Source organism: Schistocerca americana, chromosome 6 (assembly GCF_021461395.2).
Source record: "Schistocerca americana isolate TAMUIC-IGC-003095 chromosome 6, iqSchAmer2.1, whole genome shotgun sequence".
Lineage (NCBI taxonomy): Eukaryota > Metazoa > Arthropoda > Insecta > Orthoptera > Acrididae > Schistocerca > Schistocerca americana.
Genome location: NC_060124.1, coordinates 150,434,800 through 150,455,890, shown reverse-complemented (window position 1 = coordinate 150,455,890; position 21,091 = coordinate 150,434,800).

The window sequence follows — 21,091 nt, the reverse complement described above, 5'->3', positions numbered from 1 at the left end:
GGTGCACTCGCAACCTCAAGCGGTAAGCGATTGATTTGTACAGGGCGGACGGCGTATTTAAAACTAGCAAGTGATTTGAAGTATCATCCAGTGGCAATTGCAGATATGTGTTGTAACCTCCCCACAAAAATTTTATATATGACAATATTTAATAGAAATCGAGCCAAGAAGCAATATCGTCCCCACAGAAATATTTAAATAAAAAATATAATAATAAATGGGAGCCAAGCGTAACCTCCCGCAATGAAATCTACTGACAATGACAATTAAACAAAAATTAGCAATCTGACCCAAATATAAGTTCCTCACAAAAAATGAAAGTCAATTCAGTGATAAGAAAATCTCAGTGATAATGATAACTCAATTAAACCGAGATGTCGGTCTTTGGCCCTGTGCAAAAAAAATCAGAATTAATTTCTTACCTCAGTATAACTGCATGTCAAATTTCTGCTCTTATTGTTGGCCGCGGCTTGGAGGAAATCCATTGCAAATAATATATATATATATATTTTTTTTTTAAATTTAACTGAAACTTTTCTTTAAAGGAAATGGAAGGAGATCGTTGGTTCAATTAAATAGTACTTTTGTTAAAAATATTGCTTTGAAATCAAAATTATTATTGGGGCACTTGTTGAAAATTAATTACAGTAAATAAACTTTACATTATCTGATGATTACCTTAATTAACAATATACCTCATTCAGCATCTTGACCAGAATCCCATGTCGACGCTCGCCGACTCCTCACACACACAACTGCACTCGACTGCTACTACCGACATACTGGACGCAACTGAACTGAGCTACTGCTATCGACAGACTGTACTGCACGACGACTACTAGCGTACTGCTCGCAACACTCGCGCGGTCAAGCGCAGACTAACCACGATAAAAGGCTCTCTGGTCAAAGATTTTATCATGCCTCACCATCGCTGCTACGTTACATACGTGTTTCAGTGTCCATTAAATCTATCTTCGGATAATATTGGCTCCCAGCCAGTTATGTAACAGCTCTTCTGGGTGAGTCAGTGCATAAAGATCAATATTAGACTATAAATTAATAGTGAGAATCGCTACGGATACTCAACGACCAATTTTATTTTTTTTGCTCACCATAGTCGTTGCCCATTGGCTGGTGGGAACCGGAGAAATGACACCTTGGTCCTGAGGTTGCGTGGGAATCTCGCCGGAAAACCTCATGAACCGAGAAACGGAAGCGGGTGAGCTCGGAAATATTTAGGCAGTGAGCCGTGAAGTTATGTGCACCCTGAGCGTTGGTTCAAAAGTCTCTTTATAGGACGTGTCAAGGGCGTCAAGATCAGAAAAAGGTGCAGTTCAAAAATGGTTCAAATGGCTCTGAGCACTATGGGACTTAACATCTGAGGTCATCAGTCCCCTAGAACGTAGGACTACTTAAACCTAACTAACCTAAGGACATCACACACATCAATGCCCGAGGCAGGATTCGAACCTGCGACCGTAGCGGTCGCGCAGCTCCAGACTGTAGCGCCTAGAACCGCTTGGCCACTTCGGCCGGCAAAGGTGCAGTCGTCGACACTAAATTAACTTGCCCCTCCATTGTGAATCCAAAACTGGTAAAGCCATCTAAGCAGAGAGTGTTAGTAGCAGTAGGGGAGAGCACCTCTAAGAAGGTTGCATTCAACATTTGTGGACTTAGCTCTCCGGAAAAATTCTCTGACAAGGGAACCTCCCCATCGCACCCCCCTCAGTTTTAGTTATAAGTTGGCACAGTGGATAGGCCTTGAAAAACTGAACACAGATCAATCGAGAAAACAGGAAGAGGTTGTGTGGAACTATGAAAAAAATAAGCAAACTGAGTAGTCCATGCGCAAGATAGGCAACATCAATGAGAGTGTGAGTTCAGGAGCGTCGTGGTCCCGTGGTTAGCGTGAGCAGCTGTGGAACGAGAGGTCGTTGGTTCAAGTCTTCTCTCGAGTGCAAAATCTACTTTCTTTATTTTCGCGAAGTTATGATCTGTCCGTTCGTTCACTGACGTCTCTGTTCGTTGTTATAAGTTTAGTGTCTGTGTTTTGCGACCGCACCGCAAAACCGTGCGATTAGTAGACGAAAGGAAGTGCCTCTGCAATGGGAACCGAAAACATTTGATCGCAAGGTCATAGGTCAACCGATTCCTCCACAGGAAAACACGTCTGACATATTCTATACGACACTGGTGACGGCATGTGCGTCACATGACAGGAATATGTTGTCGACCCACCTAACTTGTACACTTGGCGAATGGGTAAAAAGATTCTTCTACCTTGCCCGATTTAGCTTTCCTTGTGGATGTGATAATAACTCCCAAAAAAGTGATGAAAACATAAGAGTTTGTCACATAAACTGCAACAAATGAATGCAACAGTTTCACAAACGCACAGTTTTCCCTGTGATCTGTCAAAACATATGTTTTGTTTCGATGTTTGTTTAGGTGTAGCGTCCCCATACTACGGCGCAGTTACCTCGCATCGGACGGACGGACGGACAGGTAATAATTGTCTGAAAATAAAAAATTAAACTTTTTACACGAGGGAAGACTTGAACCAAGGACCTCTCGTTCCGCAGCTGCTCACGCTAACCACGGGACCACGGCGCTCCTGCGCTCATATTTTCATTGATGTTGCCTATCTTGCGCATGGAGTACCCAGTTTGTATATTTTGCTTATTTTTTGATAGTTCCACACAACTTCTTCCTGTTTTCCCGATTGATCTGTGATCAGTTTTTCAAGGCCTTTCCACTGTGCCAACCTATAACTAAATCTGAGGGCAGTGCGATGGGGCGGTTCCCTTGTGAGAAGAGCAATCGCCCTGCAGAAGTACGACATGACCCAGTGCCAGGCCCGTAGCAGTGCGGGGGAGCTGAGCTGGTGATGAGCGTCCCTGTTGATTAAAGACAGGGTAGCGTCGGTGACCAGTTGAAATTCCATGGACAGATTGGTGTAAAGTGAGCTTCTGCGGCAGCAGGGAAATGCCTGCTTTGTAGCTGTGCGGAATGGACCCCAGCGTTGTCCGCATGCCGCCGCTGAGTACTGGACCTGCCGGTCGCTTTTTGATACCCGACAGTGAGGCGACCGCTTTCGCCTCGGAACCAGCACACCGCTGCACGGTGCGGGCATCGGTTTCTGACAAGCCTGCTGCCGCAGTCCGGGCAGGACTGAAGTTTCTTCGACGTGCATGATGTACACTGGAGCACTGAAGAAACTGGTATAGGCATCCATATTCAAATACAGAGATATGTAAACAGGCAGCAAGTGTCTTGCGCAGTTGTTAGATCGGTTACTGCTGCTACAATGGCAGGTTATCAAGATATAAATGAATTTGAACGTGGTGTTACAGTCGGTGCACGAGCGATGGGACATAGCATCTCCGAGGTAACGATGAAGTGGGGATTTTCCCGTACGACCATTTCAAGAGTGTACCGTGAATATCAGGACTCCGCTAAAACATCAAATCTTCGGCATCGCTGCGGCTGGAAAAAGATCCTGCAAGGACGGGACCAACGACAACTGAAGGGAATCGTTCAACGTGACAGAACTGCAACCCTTGCGCAGATTGCTGCAGATTTCAATGACGGACCATCAACAAGTGTCAGCTTGCGAACCATTCAACGAAACGTCATCGGCCGGCCGTTGTGGCCGCGCGGTTCTAGGCGCTTCAGTCAGGAACCGCGCAGCTGCTACGGTCGCAGGTTCGAATCCTGCCTCGGGCATGGATGTGTGTGATGTCCTTAGGTTAGTTAGGTTTAAGTAGTTCTAAGTTCTAGGGGACTGATGACCTCAGATGTTAAGTCCCTCAGAGCCATTTGAACCATTTGAAACGTCATCCATATGGGATTTTGGAGCCGAAGGCGCACTAGTTTACCATTGATGATTGCGCGATACAAAGCTTTATGCCTCGCCTGGGCCTGTCAAAACCGACAGTGGACTGTTGATGACTGGAAACATGTTGCCTGGACGGACGAGTCTCTTTTCAAATTGTATCGAGAAAACGGACGTGTACGGGTACGGAGACAACTCATGAATCCGTGGACCCTCCATGTCAGTAGGGGACTCTTCAACCTGCTGGTGGCTCTGTAATGGTGTGGGGCGTATGCAGATGGAGTGATATGGGATCCCTGAAAAGTCTAGATACGACTCTGACAGGTGACACGTACTTGATCCTTCTGTCTGATCACCTGCATCCATTCATGTCCATTGTGCATTCCGACGGACTTGGTCAATTGCAGCAGGACATACCACACTCCATGCGTCCGCAATTGCCACACAATGGCTCCAGAAACACTCTCTGGATTTGAACACTTCCGCTGGTCACCAAACTCCCCAGACATGAACATTATTGAGCATACCTGGGATGTCTTGCAACGTGTTGTTCAGAAGAAATCTTCACCACCTCGTACTCTTACGGATTTATGGACAGCCAAACAGGATTCTCTACGTCAATTCCCTCCAGCACTACTTCAGTCTTTGCTGGAGTCCATGCTACGCGGTGTTGCGGCACTTCTGGGTGCTCACGGGGGCCCAACACGATATTAGGTAGGTGTTTCATCTTGTTCGGCTCTTCAGTGTACGTTGTAATGCAGAGAAGGGAGGGCTTTTCTGACCTCATCCGATTAATGCTACAAAAAATGACCAGGTGTGAGTAGGACTCGCGGTCTGAGGGGTCCGTACAAACTTAATTATGTGTATACACAGTTCATCCATCCAGAGATTTGAGACTCTCAGTCGACTTTTGCCTGCTATCGACATTTTAAGCTACAAATCGGATAACAAAAGACAAAAGAAAATTTTTCTTTTGATGTGTTTAAAAATTAACAATTTTCTGATTGTTTTCCATTACTGGCACTGTAAAATCTTCTTACTTGTTAAATTCCATTCAAGATCAACGTGAAGTACCCATAGGTTTTAATAAGTGAGTTTGCGAATATCAAAGTATGTAACAAAAACGGCCATAGTACCTTGTGATAGCATTTACTTAGAAAATTAACATCTTTACGCAACCGAGGGACCATAGTACGACACACTTTCAACTTTATACCTCTGCGCCTCCATAAGAAGAAGGCATCTTAGCAAAAAGTGGTTCAAATGGCTCTGAGCACTATGGGACTTAACATATGAGGTCATCAGTCCCGTAGAACTCAGAACTACTTAAACCTAACTAACCTAAGGACATCACACACATCCATGCCCGAGGCAGGATTCGAACCTGCGACCGTAGCGGTCGCTCGATTCCAGACTGAAACGCCTAGATCCGCTCGTTTTATTTATTTATTTTCAAGTAATTCAGGTGAGACTTAGAGGCAGAATTAATGATGAGTCGGAATCATCAAGTGACCATTGTTTATGGTGGCCATTAACAACTTGAGGAACCTAAACGTCATTTGTGAAAGCAGGCTGAGCTACCGAAGCAATCTCGAAAGATTTATCAGTTATAAATATGTTACCAAGGCTAGGATTGGAATGGATCGAAACTTTAGCTGTGATCTCCCTGTGAGAGGCAATGCACACAATCACATCTCGAATCAACGATTCTGCGTACAAAACCATACAAGACTGACACATGAAGTTACACTTATATATGAGAACCTGCAAGTCGACAGTTAAATCTGCTTATGTCAAAGTATTTTTCATTCCCCACCACAAAGGGTAGAGTGGGCTCTTCAAGTAATGACCAACTTAAGAGTCGCCGACCTTGCAACCAGACTGGCGGATTTTAACTATTTTAATTTATTTCTGGGACAATATTATTCTTTGTGTCAAACAAAAATTAAAATTTTGTGTATTTATTTCGTGCATGTACGTTGAGTGAGCGTGTGTTTTACTGTACTAAATGATATATTGATTGTTTTGTTGTTTGCCATACTCTGCTAAACTGTGCCACTCTTTGACTTACAGGGGAGTTGTCAACAACTGACGGTGAAACAACAAAATTTATAGATTCAAACTGACACAAGACTGAATGATTAGGATGACGCTAGAAAACATGTGAATGCCTTAGGCCTTTCTTTTAAACATTTTTTTTTAAATTACCGTAAATTATATGGGTAGTAGTAAGGAAAAAATGCCGCGCATGTTCTATGTCGGTGACTTGTCCACATCACAAGGACCTTTCTGTTAGGTTGCCCGACAACTCGCTGAGATACGCCCAGCAGGTTGTGGTGGTGGTGGTGGTGGTGGTGCAGCTCAGCGCGCCAATAAAGAGGCAGGCATAAACCGTATGCGTAAATTGTGGTACCGTGTCAAATAGTGTATGCTGCCTGATGTAAGGAGATGACACTTGGTGTCCAATACTGTGATGGACGTATTTGTTTTGGACCATGGCTAAACATAGCGGAGCCGGCCGCAGTGACCGTGCAGTTCTAGGCGCTTCAGTCTGCAACCACGCTACCGCTACGGTCGCAGGTTCGAATCCTGCCTCTGGCATGGATGTGTGTGATGTCCTTAGGTTAGTTAGGTTTAATTAGTTCTAAGTTCTAGGGGACTGAAGACCTCATATGTTAAGTCTCATAGTGCTCAGAGCCAAACATAGTGGAATTGCAGCAACCATGACAGACTGTAGATATGGTTACAGCAGCTATCATTTTAAAGCGGCTCAACACTCACGTATTGGAAGGACGGCGCCCTAGCTAAGTATTACTGCTTGAAATTAGCGGTGAGCAACTTCCTTGGTGAATTTCAATTTTTTGCGTGGATTGTAACTCACCACCTATGTTACCTAGTGCCTATTGTGGAGCAGTGACTAGACTGTTAGCTGTAGCGAGTGCCTTGCTTTACTGCAGGCGTCAGTACGCGTTATTCACTGTTCTATTAAAGGTTATTCGGCAAGTGGCCGAAAATTTAGTTGTTTTGATGGGTAACTCACCTGTTCAAAAATGGCTCTGAGCACTATGGGACTCAACATCTTAGGTCATAAGTCCCCTAGAACTTAGAACTACTTAAACCTAACTAACCTAAGGACATCACACACACCCATGCCCGAGGCAGGATTCGAACCTGCGACCGTAGCAGTCCCGCGGTTCCGGACTGCAGCGCCAGAACCGCTAGACCACCGCGGCCGGCAACTCACCTGTTCACTTGCGTCAAGCGACCTGCCTTCTTCTTAGTTAACTTTTGCATTGGTTCACTAAGCCGTGTATGTTTATGGCTAACTGTTACATGTTATTTGATGTACGCATTACCTAATACAGTTTGTGAAGTTCACGCCGCCATTTCCGCTGTCTAGAGAAAAGTGTAATTGAAAGTGGGCTTTGATTGGTAACAAACAGCAGACAGTTGCACATGTCAGTTGAAACTATAAGCTTAAGAAACTCTGTTCTGTGCGTCTATTCTCACCCCTCGTTTATTGAGTTTCCGTCTAGTTGTTAATGAGATTACTGAATAACAGTTATCTTATTTGATGATGAGTTCATGATGCCGTTGACGGCAGCCACTATTGATTTTAATTGAGGCGTCTTTACTGAATTGTCTTTCATTTATCCGCTTCTGCTAAACCTGAGTTACGATGCTTTCTGCGTTTATGTTATGAAGCGTATTATTTTCTTCTTCTACTGCTTCATAAGTTTCCTGTAGACATTGGCAAGTGTGACAGTTCATTTTGGTGCCAAGGTGCTAGTTTGTGTATTATTTAGGGCAAAAGTTAACAGCCTCTCACTGTCATACTGCCACGTGGTGCGGATTTTTCACGTAAATGTTATTGTTAAAAGTTGAGTAACAAGGTGGAACTCTTAGGATTAACACCACTATTTGATATTATATCTCTTTAAATAATGTTTTTTTTTGCGTGTGACTAGTTCCTCGATTAACTATTTGTCAGCTTAAAAAACTGCATCCCTGTTGATTTTAAAGGACTAATCTCATCATTTGCGACTTTTTGCCTCTTTTTAAAATTTAGTAGGGCCAGTTATTTAAAGACATCCCACCATTAAGAGTTTTCAGTCTGCTTTAAAATTTAATGTGGTTGATTATACAAAAAATTAGTTTTGTTCACTTCAGAATTTTATGTGATAAGTTAAGATGATGTCTCTTGCTTTTTCTAAACGGACTCCTGGCCATTGTGATAATCAACCGTCTAAATTTGCTCATGCATTCTTTTAAATGTTTGGAATGGGATGTGTTGGCCAGTGTAACAAATTCTGAACTGATTCAAACAGTTATGCCTTTTAATATCTATATTGTCAAAGTTTTAGTTGTTTAAATTGTACTGTCATTTTGGAAGACGCTTCCACAAAATTTTGTTATTTATGACTTGTGTAAAGTTGCCTTTTGGGTTACTATAAATAAAATTTACTAAACTTAATCAAGATTTTACTGACCCAGCACCTTAGCACTATCCCCATCCGCTCCCTACCCCTTCAGAAGACAGTGTAGTAGCGTTGCGGAGAATGGAATGGGCGAGTGCCTGTCTGCTGCAAGTGGGCAGGGGTGTAGGTGGTGAAGACAGCCAAATGTTGCCTACGTTATTTATTGTTAACCAGACACAGAAGCAGTGCAGTGTGCCTGTAATCAGAAGGCAAAAAGCGATGGGCGTCGAATTCTAGACCACAGGCACGCCGGTATGGAAGTGTTGATGTAAGCACTTCTCGAAGAGGAAAGCTGATAGGGAGTGACGCTAGCTACCAGCGTTTTCCAAGCAGATGGCTGTTGCTGAGTCGGGATGGTGTGACAGTCTCAGCTCGGGTAGCCAGAGTCAAGCAGGTCAGTGGCCACGTAACGAGAGACAGGGGTGACGTCCAGCTACCGAACCCTGGACCTATGGCTGGGGTGCTGTGTCTGGCAGCGTTAGGCCCCCGTGGCGCAGAGCTGGGAGAACCTCACTTCATACTCAAACCAACAGGTGACAGTAGGACCCTCCCCCTTCCCCCCCACCCCCCCCCCCCCCACCCACCCCCCATGGTGGTCACGCAGAGACTGTGTAGACAGCCTGATACCTGGGCCATCAGGCAGTGGACATCGGTTCCTCTCTGGGCATTACAGGAAGTATAACGCCAAAAATCATCAGAATTCAGGTCCGCCAGTTATGTTAACAACTGCTGTTTGTATATTCATGTTCAGAAAAAGTAGGACACCTTGAACGACTGGAGTTAGGACATTCATGTTCGCATAACGTGTACGTTAATATGTTCTGCAGGAATGATTAACATTTCAGTCACCTCGGTTCAGCAGGCGTCCAACTAGGCAGAGGGTCCGCCATTGTCCGTGATCACTTGTTCTATGTGTGATGGCATTTACGCATATAAGGCGCGAATTGCGTCCTGTGGTATAGCCATCCATGCTGCATTTATCTGGTTCCAAAGTTCATCTGCAATTGTTGGCATTGGTTACAGCACTGCACCGGTCGTTTCACCATATCCCATACATTTTCGATTGGCGTAAAGTCTGGTGATCTGGTGGGTGAGGTCAAAAGGCTGACATCCTGTGACACGTAGAAGGCACGTGTTTGTGCAACAATATGTGGTCGTGCATTGTCTCGGCGAAAAACGGCATCTATTGGTGTTGTGCAGTAGGAGTATGGCTATGGGTCGCAGAATGTCATTCACGTAGGTCACAGTGCCCTGGACACGCATTAGCTGTGATTTGTGGCTGTACTGTATAGCACCCCACACCATAAGGTCTTGAGTTAGCACAGTATGTGTTGTGCGAATGCAGTCACTGTCATACTGTTCCTTCGTCTGCTACGAACCAAAATGCGGCCTTCATTTTCAAACAAACAGAACTTGCATTCACCCTAAAAGACTATCTGATGCCACTCCTGTCCCCGCTGACATCGTTCCATACACCATTGCCGTTTGGGATGTTTCCGCAAATACGTTGCATACCGAAACGATGCGTCTCACATGAGCTGCATTCTACCCAATGGATACATAATATTCTATCATGCCAATAATATGCCCTCTCTCAGACTGAATGATTTAATGGTACGGTTCGTATATACGTCTGCGAGACATCCTGACGTCTGCTCAAGTCACACTGATCCGTTACCTTCGGTTTATAGCGACAACGAGCGCTGCAGGTACATTTTATCGGTAGGTGGTGATGCGCCACAATTTCGATGTTGACCGTTAACCCGCGGACCGACATGGTTCAAATGCCAACCATTTCTGCAGTACATACTGATGTAAGAGTCCTGTGAATGTAAGTGTCCTATTTCTAGTAGTACACGGTGTTCGGTTTTTTATGAATATGAGTGTAATCGTTCAAAAATGCTTTAGTACCTTTGTGCATCCATCATTGGGTACTTTTGTTAAGTTCTATAAAATGTAAAAATCTGGTAACAGTATCACATCTGCAATAGGAAAAGTAAAATATAAAGCATACATAACGCAGTTAAAACAAGAAATTAGGGAACTATTACAGATAAAGTCTGTTTATCAACTCGCCAATCAAAGTCACAGTAACATCATTCAGTTGCAGATGACAAGCTATCAGTGTACAGAAATGTAAGGAGCGTGCCATAGAAACCCAACAGTTTAGAAAGTAAAGTAATTGCCGTAACAGACATAAGTGCTTTAGGACTAATTTCGTTACAATAATTAGTGCTTCAAACATGTTTGCATTTTACAGAGCTGAATGAAAGCACCCACTGCTGATGGCATAAGAATGACGAAATATATTTGGGCATTTCTAAACAACAGTTGTTACTATATCAGGTGGATCTGAATTCTAGTAATTTAGTTTACGAACTCTACTACTGCTAGAGCAAAACGAAACGATGATTATAATGACAACGGAATGAATAATTACATAAAACCAATTACAGTTATGACAGGTAAGATTTCAGCGTTCTCAGTGGAAGCACGGGAAACATATTGCAGAAGAGAGAAGACTGTATTTCATTTAGTCTTTTTACTACTATCTTTTGCTGTACGTACCATGTGGCATGTGTCTTCCACATATGGCCTATGTCTACATTAACATGACTGTTCAGTAATTCACAATTAAGTAACGAACCACCTTCAAGCGATTTCTCTACCGCTCCACTCTCGCAGAGCGCACAGGAAAAACGAGCACTTAAATATTTCCTGGCGATATCTCACCATTCCTCCCTGTGTAGGAGGGCGGCAACAAAATATTTTCGCGTTCGGAGTAGAACGCTGATGATTGAAATTTCATAAGAAGATCCTACTGCAGCGAAAAGCGCCCTCCATTCCGCGACAATATAAAACGAGGTGCCCTTCTCTGAATTATTTCGATGTCCCACGTCTGCCGTATCCGATTGGTTGGTTGGTTGGTTTAAAAGAGAGGGGGAGGGGGCAGGGACCAGACTGCTAGGTTAGCGGTCTCTCGTTCCGATGAAAATAATTCCACAAGGGTGGGAGTAAAATAATCGAGACATACAAAACACTGCTAGAAGAAAGGAGAAAACCACAAGAATGACAGAAGGGCAAAAAACACTAAAATGGACAAAATCGGACAAGAAAACCACAGAGAGACGCAAGAAACACGGAGAAGAGATCAAAACAAGAGAGCAGATTACCACGGCTGGCTGACCATGAGAATAAAAAGTAGAACCCAGTGACTGTGCAACGCATTAAAACCTCCACCCTAGAAACACTAGGGTGGAGGACACAGAGGAACAAAGGACATGCGCTAAAACAGATCAAATGATAAAATCCACCCTCACGAATAAGACGTAAAACTAAAGCTGCTGCTGAGGCATTGTCGCCCAACACCGACGATAGGGTGCTGGGAAAGTTAAAAGTCCGCCGCAGAGCGGCTAAAAGTGGCAGTCCAGCAAGAGGTCGACGACAGTCATTTGTGAGCCACGGCGACACCGAGGTGGCCGAACTTCCGGCACTTAAGGCACCACATTGGTAGACCATCACTTTGTCCTCGGGTAATGTGTCACCCTGGAAGGCTTAGATGAAGGCACCAGTGGCAACATTATTATCCCTCAGACCTCAGTGGACACGCTGGACAAAATGGACACCCCGCCGCTCTAAATTGACGCGCAGCTCATTGTCAGACTGCAAAAGAATTTCCCTGTAAAATATGATACCGTGGGCCATATTTAAAGCTCTTATGGGGCGTGATGGAAATAGAAACATCCCTCAACTTGTCACAGGCGAGTAGTGCTCATGACTGGGCAGAGGATGCATTTTGGACGAGCCCTCCACCTCCCCAAACCTGTCCTCTAAATGCGCCACAAAAAAACTGAGGATTCATTGACAATAAAGGTTCCCCATCAACTCTCGTACACACGAGGTACCGGGGTGAATAAGCTTCACTACTATCCTCAGCCTGGAGTTCCTCCCATGGTGAGGCCAGGGGAGGGGGGGGGGGGGGGGACGATTTGGGGTCGTATTTCTTAGCATTGAAGTTAGACCTTGACTGCTTACAGACTGCTGGTGTTTGACCACCAGCAAGAGATGACATACTACGCTTCATCGTGTGTCACCCGCTCTGATGCCACCCACTCTGACCAGGGGCCCTCCCCACAGGTGCCACCCAGCAGCAGCAAATGCCACCTGGCAGGATGACCATTGCTGGGAGTCCTGATGCTCCAGGGTGATGGGTTCAAACATCTCTGAGCACTATGGGACGTAACTGCTCAGGTCATCAGTCCCCTAGAACTTAGAACTACTTAAACCTAACTAACCTAAGGACATCACACACATCCATGCCCGAGGCAGGATTCGAACCTGTGACCATAGTGGTAGCGCAGTTCCAGACTGCAGCGCGTAGAACCGCTCGGCCACTTCGGCTGGCAAGGGTGATGGGCATCTACTCCTTGACATATGTGGGGAGTTAACGGCGCAGGCGTCAGTGTGTGGTCAGGGGGCTACAACCAACAGGGTACATGGCGACCCCTCCACAACGGACTGGCTACTGTGCTGGATATTAGGTGCAAACGAGCTAAGAAGTTCATTATCGTCGACAGCGCAGAAAGCGATACTGCACAAAGGATGGAGGAAAACGCACCGTGGAGGGTGACCTCGTCCAACAAATGGAGAATGAGCAGAACTGCAGATCCACGTCGATGAAGGATGCGAGAGGTCTCAGTGCATGATGGACACTATGCACCATGTAAGACGCCGTTCCCCAATTGGCTCGCTCTTCTGGAACATTTTGAGAAATGGTGGTCAAACCCTACAGGGGACCGTCACATACAGGCCGAAACGTGTGAGACTCCTTTTAGTCGCCTCTTACGACAGGCAACAATACCTCGGGCCTATTCTGACTCCCGGACCCACATGGGGATGTCATATCTGATTCAGATCCCACACTGGCAACAGTACTCCAGAAGAGGATGTACTAGCGTAGTGTTAACAGTGTCTTTAGTAGACCTGTTGTATTTTGTAAGAGTTCTACCATTAAAGTGCAGTCTTTGGTGCGCTTTCCCCAGAACATAATCTATGTGATCATCCCAGTTTAAGATATTCGTAAGTGTATTCCCGATGAATTTAGTTGAATTCACAGCCTTTCGAATTGTATTATTTACCTGTAACCGAAATTTAGCGGATTCCTTCTAGTATTCATGTGGATAACCTCACACTTTCCATGATTTAAAGGCAACTGCTTCTTTTCGCACCTTTTCATAGCTAATGATTTTGCAATTTGTTTTGATAATCTGATGGCTTTACGAGACGGTAAATGACAGCATCATCTGCAAATATATCACCTGAAAACAATCTAAGAGTGCTACTCAGATTATTTCCTAAATCGTTTACGTAGATCAGGAACAGCAGAGAGCCTACAACACTTCCTTGGGGAACGCCAGTATTATTCGTGACTTGTTCTATGACTTTTCGTCAGTTACTACGAAATGTGTCCTTTCTGACAGAAAATCATGAATCCAGTCGTATAACTGAAACCACACTCCGTAGGCAAGCAGTTTCATTAGTTGTCGATTGTGAGAAACGGTCTCAAAACATTTCAGGAAATCTGAAAATATGGAACCAGTTTGGCATCCCCTGTATACGGCACTCATTACTTTGTGTGAATAAAGAGCTAGATGTGTTTCACAAGAACGATATTTTCTGAATATTCACTAAAAACAACACCAATAGGTATTATATAGGTTTATAATAGGTATATAGGTATATAATAGCGATTGGTATCGTTTTTATTGAACATTGAACAGCCGTAGTCCCATACTCCACCAGAGGATGGAGTTACATCTGTTTTCTGAATCTGTGTTGGCTATTTGTAAATAAATATTTTCTTCGAGGTAATTATAATGTCCCAACACAGTATATTTCCCAAAATGCTACCGCAAATCGACGTCAGTGGTGTGGGTATAAGGGTCTGTATTCAGCGGTTTACTACTATTTCGTTTCTTGAGGACTGGAGTCACCCAAGGTCCTTCACAGTCAGATCATTGGACGGTTCGTCTGTCGAATGATTGAATAAAAATTGTATAACAACATTGAAAGCCAGACAACAGGTTCAAGATAGGAAAGGATCAAACATCAACACGTGGAAGGGAGACCCATGAGATAGTACGTCGTTTTCAACAAATTATTTATGTAAGAAGAACATACTAATCAATGAAATTCCAGATTAATAACTATCATGAACACTATCAGATTATATTGACATATAAGTGGCAAAAGGAAACACTATTCAATAAACACAAAGCATCTGAGTTTTTAACAGTAAGAATGAAATTTGAATCGTAATTTACAAAAGTTCATCACTTAATCTCGCCAAACTCCAAAGCCTACAACCCTGGCGGCAAGTCGCTCAACCCAGGTATAGCGCTAAGGAACAAGACAACTACTCAACTTTTACCCGGTACGACAGACAACGCGGCAGAGCAGTCCCGCGGCAATAACTTAGACCTCGAGCGTTGGGCAGAATGCCGCTAAGGTAGCGGCTCAGAAGTCACGTCTGCAAACACTAGCGTAGACTCACGTGTTTTGCAATCAACTGTGAACATAAATCACACGCAAGGCAGCACTCTCAAGCAATAACAGAATACACAATCACAAACCATGAGACTCGCTTTAGGAAGATAAAACAACAATTTGGGTGCATAGATCCTGAGAAATCAGTATCCAGAGCAACCACCTATGGCCGTAATAACGGCCTTTATACGCATGGGCATTGAGCCAAACAGAGCTTGGATGGCGTGTACAGGTACAGCTGCCCATGCAGCTTCAACACGATACCACAGTTCATCAAGAGTAGTGACTGGCGTATTGTGACGCGCCAGTTGCTCGGCCACCATTGACCAGACGTTTGCAATTGGTGAGAGATCTGGAGAATGTGCTGGCCAGGGCAGCAGTCGAACATTTACTGTATCCAGAAAGGCCCGTACAGGACCTGCAACATGCGGTCGTGCATTATCCTGCTGAAATGTAGGGTTTCGCATGGATCGAATGAAGGGTAGAGCCACGGGTCGTAACACATCTGAAATGTAATGTCCACTGTTCAAAGTGCCGTCAATGCGAACGAGAGGTGACCGAGACGTGTAACCAATGGCACCCCATACCATCACGCCGGGTGACACACCAGTATGGCGATGACGAATACAAGCTTCCAATGTGCGTTCACAGCGATGTCGCCAAACACGGATGCGACCATCATGATGCTGTGAACAGAACCTGGATTCATCCGAAAAAAATGACGTTTTGCCATTCGTGCACACAAGTTCGTTGTTGAGTACACCACCGCAGGCGTTCCTGTCTGTGATGCAGCGACAACGTTAACCGCAGCCACGGTCTCCGAGCTGATAGCCCATGCTGCTGCAAACGTCGTCGAACTGTTCGTGCAGATGGTTGTCGTCTTGCGAACGTCCCCATCTGTTGACTCAGGGATCGAGACGTGGCTGCACGATCCGTTACAGCCATGTGGATAAGATGCCTGTATTTTCGACTGCTAGTGATACGAGGCCGTTGGGATCCAGCACGGCATTCCGTATCACCCTCTTGAACCCACCGATTCCACATTCTGCTAACAGTTATTGAATCTCGACCAACGTGCGCAGCAATGTCGCAATACGATAAACCGCAATCGCAATAGGCTACAATCCGACCTTTATCAAAGTGGGAAACGTGATGGTCCGCATTTCTCCTCCTTACACGAGGCATCACAACAACGTTTCACCAGGCAACGCCGGTCAACTGCTGTTTGTGTATGAGAAATCGATTGGAAACTTTCCTCATGTCAGCACGTTGTAGGTGTCGCCACCGGCGTCAACCTTGTGTAAATGCTCTGAAAAGCTAATCATTTGCATATCACAGCATCTTGTTCCCGTCAGTTAAATTTAGCGTCTGTAGCACGTCATCTTCGTAGTGTAGCAATTGTAATGGCCAGTAGTGTATATATTACTGCTGCTTTAAACCGGAGGTTGACAATAGTGAGATTTTTGGATAAAAGGTAAGTGTAGAGCGAATGGACAGACTAATGTGAAATGAAGGTGGTGTATTTTTTACAGTAGAAAAGAAACTCAAATCCACAGAGACAGAAATTAAATACACATGCGAGATTGATTGGGTAAGACTCAGTATCAAGGGCGGGCATAAAATTATAATTGCATCCTTCCGTCGACCACCACACTCACCTACTGACGTCACCGAAACCTTTCATGCAAGAGTCAGTTCGGATAATTACATTTTTCACTACATCCGACATATTTTTCCCGTGAGTATTAGCAACTGTATTGTTATTTAAAATAATTCTCATTTATTGTTTAGTCTCAACTCTCAGCTACACATTTTTAGTTTTATATCTTTTGACTGATTTGATGCGATCCTCCTGAATTCCTTTCCTGTGCTAGCCTCTTCATCTCCGCATCTACGTGTAGCACTTGCAGCCTACGTCCTCAGTTACTTGTTAAATGTACTCCAGTCTCTATCTTCCCCGCAGTTGTAATCCTCTGTAGCTCCGTCTATTCCAATGGAAGTTATTCCCCGATGTCTTAACGGATGTCCCATCATCCTGTCCCTTCTTCTTGTCAGCGTTTTCCACATACTCCATTCTTCGGCGATTCTGCGGAGAACCTCCTAGTTCCTTACCCTATCAGTCCACCTAATTTTCAACTTTCATCTGTAGCACCGCATCTCAAAGGCTTCGATTCTCTTCTGTTCCGGTTTTCCCACAGTTCATGTTTCACTAGCAGAATTCCTTAATTTCGTCTACTTGGAGATCACCAGTTTTGATGTTAAGTTTTTGCTATTCTCATTTCTGCTGTTTCTCATTACTTTCATCTTTCTTCGGTTCACTACTACTCTCAGTTCCATACCTTTACTCATTAGATTATTCATTCCATTCAAAAGATCCTGTAATTCTTCTTCACTTTCATTGAGGGTAGCAAACGCCATTAGCGAGTCTACCCTAGATATCATTTCACCTTGAATTTTAACCCCACTCTTGAACTTCTATTTCCGTCATTGCTTCTTCGATGTACAGAGTGAACAGTAGGGGCGAAAGGCGACACCCGTGTTTTACACCATTTTTAATCCAAGCGCTTCTTTCTTGGTCTCCCACTCTTATTGTTCCCTCTTGTTTCTTGTACACATTGTATATTACCCGTCTTTCCTTATTGCTTATCCCTATTTTTCTCAGAATTTCGAAGATCTTGCACCATTTGACATTGTCTAACATTTCTTCAGGTCAACAAATCTTATGAATGTGTCTTCATCTTTCTTGTCCTTCTTCCATAATCGAAGCGCTACGTCAGAACTACTTCTCTGGTGCCTTTACCTTTCCTAAAGCCAAATTGATTATCTAACAGATCCGAAATTTTCTTTTCTCTTCTTCTGTAAATTTTTCTTGTCAGCAACTTGGATGCATGAGCTGTTAAGCTGATTGTGCGATAATTCTGGCACTTGTTGGTTCTTGCTGTCTTCGGAATTGTCTGGATGACGTTTTTCCGAGAGTCTGATGGTATATCACCAGACTAATCGATTCTGGGCACCAACATGAACAGTCGTTTCGTTGCCACTTCCCCCAACTGTTTTAGAAATTACAATGATATGTTTTCTATCCCTTCATACTTATTTCATCTTAAGTCTTAACAAAGCTCTTTTAAATTCTGATTCTAATACTGGATCCCCTAACTATTCTCCGTCAACTCCTGTTTATTCTGCCATTATGTCATCATGTAAGTCGCGCCTCACATAGAAGCCTTCATTGTACCCTCTCCACCTATGCGCTCAAACCTCTGCATTTCCTTTTAATTTAACCAAAGAGTGTTTTTATTTTTCTGTATGCTGAGTCAGTCCTTCCGACAATCATATCTTTTTCGGTTTCTTCACGTTTTTCGTGCAGCTATTTTGCCTTAGCTTCCATGCACTTCCTATTTATTTCATTCCTGAATTCGCTTGTACATTTTTGTACGTCCTTCTTTTGTCGATTAGCTGAAAAATTTCTTTTCATGCCTATAGTTTTCTCTCAATTACCGTCCTTGTACCTATTTTTTTTTATTCCAACTTCTGTGACTGTCCTTTTTAGAGATGTCCACTCCTCTTCAACTGAACTGTCGACCGAGATATTAACTATCGCAGTATCTATAGCCTCAGAGAACTTCAAGCGTAGCTCTTCATTCCTTAGTATTTCCATATCCCACTTCTTTGCACATCGGTTTTTCCTGTCTAGTCACTGGGTGTTATGTGATGTCCTTAGGTTGGTTAGGTTCAAGTAGTTCTAAGTTCTAGGAGACTGATGACCATAGATGTTAAGTCCCATAGTGCCCAGAGCCATTTGAACCATTTTTTTCCTGTCTAGTCTGCCGGCCTGAGTGGCCGAGCGGTTCTAGGCGCTACAGCCTAGAACCACGCTACCGTTACGGTGGCAGGTTCGAATCCTGCCTCGGGCATGGATGTGTGTGATGTCCTTAGGGTAGTTAGGTTTAAGTAGTTCTAAGTTCTAGGGGACTGATGACTCCAGAAGTTAAGTCCCATAGTGCTCAGAGCCATTTTCTGACTATTCTCATAAACTTGAGCCTACTCTTCATCATTATTAAATTGAGATCTGTATTTATATCTGCTCCTACGTACGCCTTATAATCCAATATTTGATTTCGGAATGTCTGCTGACCATGATGTAATCGAATTGGAATTTTCCCATATCTCCCGGCCTGTTCCAGTTACACTTTCTCCTGTTGTGATTCTTGAACAGAGGTTTCACTATTAGTAGCTGAAACTTACAACAGAACTCCATTAGACTTCCTCCTCTCTCATTCCTAGCACCAAACCCATTCCCCTGTAACTCTTTATTCTCCTCCTTGCCATACAACCGCATTCCAATCCCCCATGACTGTTAGATTTTCATCTCCTTTTACGTTCTAAATTACCCGTTCAGTATCCTCATATACATATGTCTTCATTTTCTGCTTGCAGTGTTGGCATGTATAACTGAACTACCGTTGTCAGTGTTGATTTGCAGTCGATTCTGATGAGACTAATGCTCAACTGTTGACAGTAACTCACTCTCTACCCTACCTTCCTATTCAAAATGAATCCTACTACTGTTATACCTTTTCTGCTGCTGTTGATATTACCCTGTACTCATATGACCGGAAGTCCTCGTCTTCTTTCGCTTCAATTACCTCCCACTGTATCTCGATTGAACCTTAACATTTCGTTCTTCAGATATCCTAGCTTCCCTACAAAATTCAAACCTCTGACATTCCACTCCCTTGCTCACAGAACGCTATCCTTTCGCTTATTATCCAATCTTATTTCATGGTCACCTCCCCTTGCAGTCTCCTCCCGGAAATCCGAATGGGTATTAGCCCGGAATCTTTTGCCAATGGAAAGATCATCATGACACTTTTTCAATTACAGGCCACATGTCCTATAGATATACATTATGTGTCTTTGATGCACTGAGCCCATTGCCTTCTGCTTCTTTATGCTGTTGATCACTGCTGATTCTTCCGTCTTCAAGGGCGGTTTCTCACCCCACGGGCAAGAGAGTGCCGTGGACCACTCTTCGGCCCTCTTTGACAAGGCCGTTGGTAGAACAAGGGTGACATTTTAATTACTAGTCAAAGACGCTACTCCTAGACCATGTGTATATATAATTATGTATGTATGCCCCTGGTAGTTGAATGGTCAGCGCGACGGAAAGTGGTACCTAACGGCCCGGGTTCGATTCCCGGCTGGATCGGAGGTTTTCTCCCCTCAGGGATTGGTTGTTGTGTTGTCTTCATCATCATTTCATCCCCATCGACACGCAAGTCGCCGAAGTGGCGTCAACTCGAAAGACTTGCACCAGGCGAACGGTCTACCGACGCGAGGCCCTAGCCACACGGTATTTCCTTTATGTATGATTACACATTTTTTAGAGGTGGGCGTGAAAAGACAGCCTGTGAAACATTTCTGAAAAACTTCTCTGAAATCTGCCTTGAACAGAGCTCGAAAATACTTCATTCCTGTTTCAAATGCTCTTTTATGAACGAAAACTCAGAATAAGTCTCGTGCCGGCCGAAGTGGCCGTGCGGTTAAAGGCGCTGCAGTCTGGAATCGCAAGACCGCTACGGTCGCAGGTTCGAATCCTGCCTCGGGCATGGATGTTCGTGATGTCCTTAGGTTAGTTAGGTTTAACTAGTTCTAAGTTCTAGGGGACTAATGACCTCAGCAGTTGAGTCCCATAGTGCTCAGAGCCATTTGAACCATTTGAATTAATAAGTCTCGTATTACTAATAAGATGAGTGAAACAGATATTAGTCTAATTGGCGTTGAGAAACAACTGAAATCGTTAAAACTGCACAAAGCCCCAGGGCCCGGTAGAATCCCTACCAGATTCTGTACCAGATTTGCAAGTGTTAGTCCTTCTGTTAAATGTAATCTATCGTAGATTCCTATAATAAAAAACCTTTAGTTGGAAGGAAACACAAAGACCCGTAAAAGTAAAATCGTATTTGGTATCAAGCGAATTCCTGTGAGTGAAGGAAATTGCTTCCGTTGTAATGGGTCAGGCTATTTTGTCCGAAATTATCTGGTACTGAAGAAGACGACTAATGCCAGTTGGCGCCATGAGCGGTCGGTGCCGGCAACCAAGCTGTAATGACATTAGTGCCACGGTCCGGAGTTCATTGCTGTGACTGTGCAACTTAATTATCCAAGAGCCAGTTTGCGCGCTGTGGGATCCCGTGCAGTAGCTCACGTTTAGTGAATTTGCAGTAGTTCG